Here is an 8,754-nt window from a genome sequence, read left to right as displayed (position 1 = left end):
GAGGAAGAGGCGCTGGATGGAAATGAGGGTGGTCAGCATCCACAGGACCAGGAGGATGGGGAACAGCTGCGTGCACACATTGCTGCAGCCCTCTCAGCCGCAGCAAACCCTCCTGAAGCCCTGAATGAACATGATTACCTGTAAACATTGTAGCTGCCACATGGGATCTTTCTGGATGAGTGATCATTTTGACCTCAACTTATAGTATCATTTGTATGAACATTATTTAGGCTATATTTATTTATTTTACTATGCATTTATAATATTGCATCCCGAAGTGGAGTTTATTTATTTTGGTTCTGCAACAGTGGTGCACGGCACCTGGGTTATTTTGATTATTGTGAAAACCTGAAAGGTATACTACACTGTGCTATATGTATGTACTGAACTACTTCTGGTTTCCAATACAAACCTTGAGACTGACTTTGCTTGTGTCTTTTGCAATTCTTGACTGTTTTGAGTTTAAATAAGTGTTATTGAAATGTACTGATTTATTATATATATTATTATATACTGTATATCCCTGAGTTAACTAGGTAGGTTGCTGTATTTTATACAGGGATCTTTGTAGGGTTTCTCCTTGATTCAAACTTTTATGGGTGAAACCGCTACAATATATAACAGTAGCATAGGTAATTAAGAATGAGTTGCAGTAAAGTGTTCATCATTCCAGTTCAGACAGAATTTATTTGGCAAATAAAAATTAAATGATTCTGAACATTTGTTTTTGTCTGTCTGTCTGTCTGTCTGTCCGTCCCCCCTCCTAACAAGCACTACTTGTGCATTGTGTAACAAGTGCATTGTTGGGGGGGAAAGTAAATACTTGCCTCAATGTCAAAGTCATACAAAATAGTCATACAAAGTAAAAAATAAATGTTGGATCAAAGTTCTGTACAGACATGAGGGTAACAATCAAAACAAGAGGGAATAAACATTTATAACAAGGTGAGCTGAGCTCCTTCATCTCATCAAACTCACCCTCCTCTCTTCAAAATGGCTCAAACTCACCCTCTTCAACATGGAACAGATTACTGTGCAATAATACAGCTTTAGCAGCATATTAACAATTTAACAATATAACTGTTCATGTAAACAGGCCTACATTTTAACAATAAATAAATAAATAATAAATCCAGATCCAGTCCCACCAAAAAAAAACAGAAATAGCAGAAAATGTTTGAGCACCACTGATGCTCAAAACTGATGCTCAAAATGCTCACTGATGCTCACTGATATGGAAAAAGGTTTTAGAACCGGCCTCAGGTCTTAATGGGCTTTTTAACACTACATTTTTTCCACAATTTTCTCGAGGAGAGACAACATTCTATCCTCCCTTGTCTCTTCTCTTTTTGCTCTTGCCTCTTCTCTCTCCTCTGCTCTCTCCAGCAACTCGAGGACCCCATCACGCCGCTTCTTTGCTGGGACTGGATCTGAACTCTCTGGTGGCACTGAATCGGAGGAGGAGGCTTGAGATAATGTGACAGAATCAGATCTGGGAGGGTTCTCTGTCCATGAAGTGGCAATGAGCATAGGTGGCGTTATTGATGGCTTGCTACCTATGGCCAAATCCATTTCGTCAAACCACTTCCAGTTTGATGCGGTCTTCTCCCCCGATTCAGTGCCACTTCCCGAAGGTGGTTTCTTGAGTTCCTGCACACATTGCAATGTATTTGTTGGGCACAATTAATGTAATGTTCATTTCAAATGCAGAACACAGCAATAAAATACAAACTGACATGTCATCCATGCTTACATTTATGGTCATGTAGTTATATACAGAGATGGGAAGTAACAAAGAAGAACTTTGTTACTTCAAGTGGTTTTATCAGGTATCTGTACTTGCTGAATAGGATGCTACTGTATTTTAAGATCAATCATAATAATAATAATAACTTGGAGAGCCAAATGGTTTCTGAGGTGGTAAGCCTACAAAGCTGAGAACCACTGATGCATTAGAGTTAGCTTTGCACAGAAACATTAATACTTACTCTTTAAGTACATTTCAGAGCCTGTACCCTCTGTAACTTGTAGGCCTACATAAGTATAGTACTTTTCCCATATCTGATTAAATACAATTAATCCAAACCTTGTATGTCTTCTTTAAGTTCTCCCATTTTTTTGCTGCTTGGGAAGCAGACACAACTCCTGTCAGTCCAATGTCTCTCAACACAGCTCTACAAAATGTAATTAGACAGACATAAGACAAAAACATATTATTGTTATTATTACTAACCTTTTAGCCAACACATATAAGTGTAATATCACTTGTATTGCCGTTAAGAATACACATAATATTCCTTCACAAGAATTAACTCGGTGAACTCACTCCCATCCCGTTTTCGCAGCATTCCTCATCCCCGTGAACAGACTTTCGTTCTCTGCTCGCGACGAAATAAACCGTCGAACATCTTCATCAAGCCCTGAAGAGACAATTGATATGTAATTTAGCCCATCTAGACTAAACCAAACAGTAACACGTTTGTTACATGGCGTAAACAAACGGGAAAATACTTACATTTGTATGCGTTGTTTTCCCTCGCTGCCGCTGGTTGAACTTCTACTGCTGCGACGGGTGGTGAACAGGGCTCCATTGCTGCTGCTTGTGTTGTTGTTTATGCTTCTGGCACATGTATTGTGGATGTAGTGCGCATGAGCATACGCTCAAAGCGTGCCTGCGCAATGCATTGTGGGGTAGATTTGCTTCGCTGCGTTTTTTGAGTGACCATCGGGAGCTCCCTACAATTCCCGGTGCATTGTGGGATACTTCAGTCCACTACTGTAGGGTGCAAAAATGCTCACTACATATTCGGACACTATAACAAAATGGCGGAACCCCAAAGTAGTGCACTATATGGGGCATAGGGAATGATTTCGGACGCAGCCTGTGTGTTACTAAATCATGGTGTGAACCGGTCGGGAGCGGATGGTAACTTATATACGTCATGTCACGGTTCAGGACAGGTAGGTGTTGGACCCAGGCGCAGACAAAGGCAGAGGACAGGCAGGTCGAATACGAGGGGGTTTTATTAACCAAAATCAGGAACAAACAAAACACTAGGAACATGGAAAAGGGGCAAAAAACCACTGACTTACAATTTACGAACGAACAAGGAACTGAACACACAAGGGCAAACTTATAGACATGGGATAACTAGACACAGGTGAACACCACTGACAATCAACACTGGGATAGGCTGGGGAACTAAGGGGACACAGGTGGAAACATGGGCAATCACAGGACTAGTGAGACAAGACAGGAACAGAACTACAGGGGCAGACAGGAAGGCACAAAACAAGACTACAAAATAAAGGTTCACAGTGCAAGGCAAAACTGCAACTAAGAAACAAGGAAAATACAAAACATCAACATCACAGTAACAAGGTAAAACACTAACTAACTAAAACCATGAAACAGGGTACACAAATAACATCACACAAGTCATAGACTGTGACAGTCATGTATACGCTGCCAGGGTCCTAATGAGAGTCCGCAAGCATGATCATATCACACCCATCCTCTTCACACTGCACTGGCTCCCCGTTACAGCCAGGATATAGACTAGCCTGATTGTCAGACTCTGAGAGCTTCCAGCTGGCGCTCAGTCGAGTGGGCTGGAAACCAGGCTAAGGATAGACTACAAGGTCCTGCTGATCGCTTACAACATGCATAAACGGACACAGCCCCTTCCTACCTGCAGACACTCATCAACCCTCCAAAAACAACCTCCTCCCGCACCCTCAGATCTGCAAACTAACTCCTACTCCAGGTTCCTGCAGACACCAAACTGCACACCATGGGGGAACGGGCCTTTTGCTCGGCAGCACCACGCCTATATGGAACAGCCTCCCCTTGGACCTGAGAGTGCCACAGACTGTGGAATGTTTTAAGACAGGCCTGAAAACCTTCCTGTTTCGGAAGGCTTTTTCGTGTTGAACTGTTTTCTTTTTTTTGATAACCCTGTTTTTAACCTTTTATGATAGATATGTTTTTCACCCCTGTGTCAATCATCTAATGTGATCCTGGGCTCTACACACCCTCTACCAACCTAGTCCCCATATATGGGGGACAAGGGGAGAGCAACGGACTTGAACTCATGCTTCCTTCATGCCTGAGTGTCCAAGTTGCTCCTTTACACCTGACAGGGGGGAGTTTCCCTGGTTGGACATGGCGCGTGGAAGGAACACGTTATTCCAACCAGATATGTTTTTTTAACCATGTAGCACTCCTTGTGAATGAAAAGTGCAATATAAATAAAATTATTATTATTATTATTATTATTATTATTATTATTATTATGTTGTAGTCACTGATTTGTAGTCATCATCAGGCAGGAAACCACAACCGGAATAAGAACTACCCAAAATAATTCCCCACGATCAGGGCTGAACTGGGACACAAAATTCGGCCCGGTCATTTTCGCGTGAATTTGGCCCAGAGAGGCCCACCACAACCAGCATGCAGATAGCGGAAACTCTAACGCCCACTCCGTCGAGGCACACACAAACAAACAAGCCCTTATACCACCACTTTTACAGAACAACATAAATGATACAAACCAACAGACAACTATACACAACCCTTTGTAGAGGGTTTATTTGTCACTCACTGATACAGGTATACAGTGAAATTATCATGATGGCACTGGCAGAATGGCAGCACGCCCGGACCTTTCCTGTTGGCCTGCCGCCTATTGGCCTGCCTGCCTGTCAAAAAAAAAATATATATATTTTTTAAATCATGGCGGCCCCCTACGGTCGCGGCCCACCGGGAATATGCCCGGTACGACCTGTGGCCAGTCCAGCCCTGCCCACGATCCTAATTTCAGGGCCTTCCCAATAAAATAGAATTTCCCCGTGGGATATAACAAAGTTATATACAGATACAGACGCTAAATAGTCTCTGGAAAGTAGGCTCCACTTTACTGGGCAGCACATGTTTCCACCCACCTGAACACACATACCGCAAAAGGAGTGCCTCGCGGCAGCCAGTCGCGACAGACAGACAGACAGACAGACAGACAGACAGACAGACAGACAGACAGACAGACACTTTATTGATTCCGAAGGAAATTAGTTTTGTCCAACATCTCCAGTGCAAAACATACATACAGAAGGAAAAGTGCATGATGAGCATATACAAATGCATTACGTCAGTAAATAGAACGCAGTAGAAAAAGGCAATCGCCATACCCAGCCCCGCAGAATGTGCACAACAGACCTGTTGTGCACGCCCATGTCTACAACTACGTGCCACATAAATCATTATCACCTTTTATTGCCCTACGATGAGGCCGAGTGGAGCCGTGGACTTCAAACCATCAGTCACTTTAGTGACTATATAGTCACTTGACTACATGGAAGTTAATGATTAACTATAGGGATAAGAATCTAACATTAATACTTCCACTTGTGAGTTCTGGTTAGTTGTATAGGAGTCCGTAATGTGTGAGGATCTGTATGAATTTGCCTTTGGAGTCTTAAAGCGTCGTACGCCAAGCGGTGAAAGGTAAGAGGTTGTCTTAGCATTTTATTCAACCTTTCATAATTGTATAAATCTGTCTGCAGAACCACTGTAGGGTTTCCAGGGTTTGTGAGCAGGAAACAGCGGTCGGTACGAACTGTTGGTTACTTTGCGACCAAGTGCAAAGATATAGTGATCTCCGTTCCCATGAAGAATATATTGCAGCTCACGAATGACAAACTATTTACAGATAAATGTTATGAATGTTAGGTGTGGTAATTGGTCTATTCTTCCTCTATACAGGAGACATGGCAGGGGCCGGAGGTCAGGGTAGGTCACAACACTGTTTATTTTTTTTTTAATATATTTCCTGATAGATGAACCATCATGATCAACTGCACTGTTGTTTTTGGCAGCACATTTTTATTTTAGTTTTAGTCGTATAGTCTCCTGAATATAGTTTTCATTTAGTTTCAGTCACGTTTTAGTCACCTGGAATGTTTTAGTGTTAGTCTAGTTTTGGTCGACTAAATATCATAAGACAATTAGTCTACAGTTGATTTAGTCCAGGGGTTCTCAACAACGTTTTTGGCTGGGGAAATGTCCCTCCCCCCTCCCCACCCCCAATACCAACTGACTGCAAAAATAACCTGATTTGGGTGATTTTGAAAACCCTTCCGGTCCGTCCCGGTAACAAGATGTACACATGCACGTACTACAGTGTGTGTGTGTGTGTGTGTGTGTTTGGGGGGGGACACGTGACACTCCAAGGCCTGCCCCCACTCGATCCTGATTGGCAGAAGGCCCCTCTCTATCCAAGAGAAAAACGAAAACCTGGTCAGCACACTCTATAGTAGGGAGGATTATCACAACAAAAGAAAAAAAGAGAAAGAATAAATAATTTGGAGACCCCATGAGGGGCCCATTGGTTGAGAGCGTCTTTTCTTTTGGTTGAGAACCCCTGATTTATTTGATTAAAATGTATTTTAGCGGGCCTTGATGCCGTCATAATAACTGTTTTTACACAAATAGCCGATCTACAAGCTCTCAACGCGCCGCAGCGCAACGCGCTGTGAGCTTGTAGATCGGCCATTTTCAGCATGCAACCAAGTGTAAAATTACTTATACTGGATCTCTTGTCCACTATAGCCCCTGCCTATAGCATTTTAGCCTAGTTTTGATTTGTTGTTTGTAGTTTTAGCTTAGTTTTCATTTAGTTTCCATTTAGTTTTCGTCAGTGAAAAAAGGTAGTCGACGAACATTTTTCGTCTTAGTTTTAGTCGACGAAATCAACACTGATCAAACTGATATGAGGATGTGGTTCATTCAAAGGGTTTAGTTGAGGTTTTTGGACTTAAAGCTTGTAACCACTTTGCTTTGCAACCATTATATTAATGAGAGGTATTTCCTATTATACAGCTTTCCAAGTCCAAAACTCTGAACTAACCATTTAAAAATGTAATTGAAAGTAGTTACGTGTGTATAAAGTATTAACAAGAGCTTGTGACTGAATAATAACTACATTATAGATACATGAGAACACATACGAACCCTAAAAATAAAAATAAACTGTTTTGGACATACAAGGTTTCTGTCAGACATCAACGATATGAGGTGGTGAATTGTATGTGCGCTTCCGCGTGTGTGTGTGTGTGCGTGTGTAGGTGGGTGTGTGCGTGTGTGTGCGAGTGTGTGTTGCATGCGTGTGTGTTGCATGCGTGTGTGTGTGTGTGTGTGTGTGTGTGTGTGTGTGTGTGTGTGTGTGCGTGCGTGCGTGCGTGCGTGCGTGCATGCGTGCGTGCGTGAGTGCGTGCGTGCTTTTAGGGGGTGTCATTATAAAGTGTTGGTTAAATCACTGCATGTCTTCTTAATTATGGTTACGTTTAAATGAACAGAAATTATTTCATATTTCACTAACTGTGTCTTTTCTCTTCTCCAGGTGGTTTTAAACTCAACACTGCAGGCTATGCTGTGTGTTATAGAGGTAAAGATGCAAGCCTCCCCTGTCACCTCTCTCCTCGGACCAGCACGTCTTCCATGACAGTCAGCTGGTTTAAGGAGTCAGAGTGTATTTACCTGTATAAGAATGGTCAGGTGATCGAGGGGAGGGCCTACGAGGGCAGACTGACCCTGGACATCCAGGAGCTGCAGAAAGGCAACGTGTCTCTGACGCTGAGAGACTGCAGAGAGAGCGATGAGGGAGTGTACATCTGTCAGGTCCGACATGGAGAACATGTGGAGGAGATTGCTGTGGGAGTAGGAACATGTAAGTGACCTACTGTACTGTCACTGTACATTATCATTAACGCTGATGTTGTCTCTGTCGGGTGGAAACCCTGTATGTCCAAAACTGTTACTTTTTAGGAGATGTCATGGGTGTGTGTGTGTGTGTGTGTGTGTGTGTGTGTGTGTGTGTGTGTGTGTGTGTGTGTGTGTGTGTGTGTGTGTGTGTGTGTGTGTGTGTGTGTGTGTGTGTGTTTGTGTGTGTGTGTGTGTGTGTGTGTGTGTGTGTGTGTTGGAGCTTTAATCGGGCCTAAAATGTTGAGCCCGGCCCGGCCCAGCGCGACAGAAGTAGCCCGACATTTCTTCTAAACAAGCTTAATTGCTGCATGCAGGCAGCCGTTTTCCTCATTAAATCTTAATAATGTGTTAAGAACATCAGTCATTGTACCCATGTCCAACTGTCTTTATTAAAATAAAAACACACAGCTTGGACTGGAGCAAATATAAAGGTTACAATGCTATTATTGTAATTAACCATCCTAATTAAGGAACATATTATAGCCTACATTTGGAAAGGAGCCTAAGTTCAAACAATGTCCTTGGATATAGTACCTTTTTATATTTATACTATCATTATTTTTAACAGACAAAAAAAAAACCTAGGCTTAATAGCGATTGTGATACAATTGTGGAAATATTATAGGCTATGGCATGGAGCAGTGCGGCAATTCAACAATCAACAATCGTCTTTACATTGTGCTACTAAAATAAAGAAGTCTGCACATGAATTATCCTATAGGATGCATTAAATAAAAGCCAAGGATAACGAAATGAAATATGTGAACATATAGGCCTTCATGCCTTACAACAAGTTCAACATGAAAAAAATAAAGAAACAACAAAAAAATAAGCCTCAATCAGTCCGAGTCCAGTAACGAAACATTTCCTGATTAAATTAAAATGTAAAAATAGGCAAAATAACCAGTATTTTTTATTTTAGTCCGTAAAGCATAAACACAAGTTACACAACACAACAGTCCAACACAAGGCGCAGCCGCACAAGGCCGCAT

General features: G+C 42.1%; 1 long non-coding RNA gene across 2 annotated transcripts; it reads right to left on the bottom strand.

The window, feature by feature from the left end:
* Positions 1 to 1,379: 1,379 nt before the first annotated feature.
* LOC308333952 lies at positions 1,380 to 2,615 on the bottom strand. Of its 2 annotated transcripts, XR_013965837.1 has the most exons (4): positions 2,516 to 2,600; positions 2,327 to 2,420; positions 2,087 to 2,174; positions 1,380 to 1,650 (listed from the first exon to the last, which is right to left on the bottom strand). It is a non-coding gene; the product is annotated as an uncharacterized lncRNA (long non-coding RNA). The 2 variants fall into 2 exon arrangements; XR_013965836.1 differs by lacking the exon at positions 2,327 to 2,420 and having other exon boundaries at positions 2,516 to 2,615.
* Positions 2,616 to 8,754: the final 6,139 nt, after the last annotated feature.

The sequence above is a fragment of the Protomyctophum bolini genome, assembly GCF_963924005.1.
Source record: "Protomyctophum bolini genome assembly, chromosome: 19".
Taxonomy (NCBI): domain Eukaryota; kingdom Metazoa; phylum Chordata; class Actinopteri; order Myctophiformes; family Myctophidae; genus Protomyctophum; species Protomyctophum bolini.
This window is presented reverse-complemented; position numbering and strand designations above follow the sequence as displayed.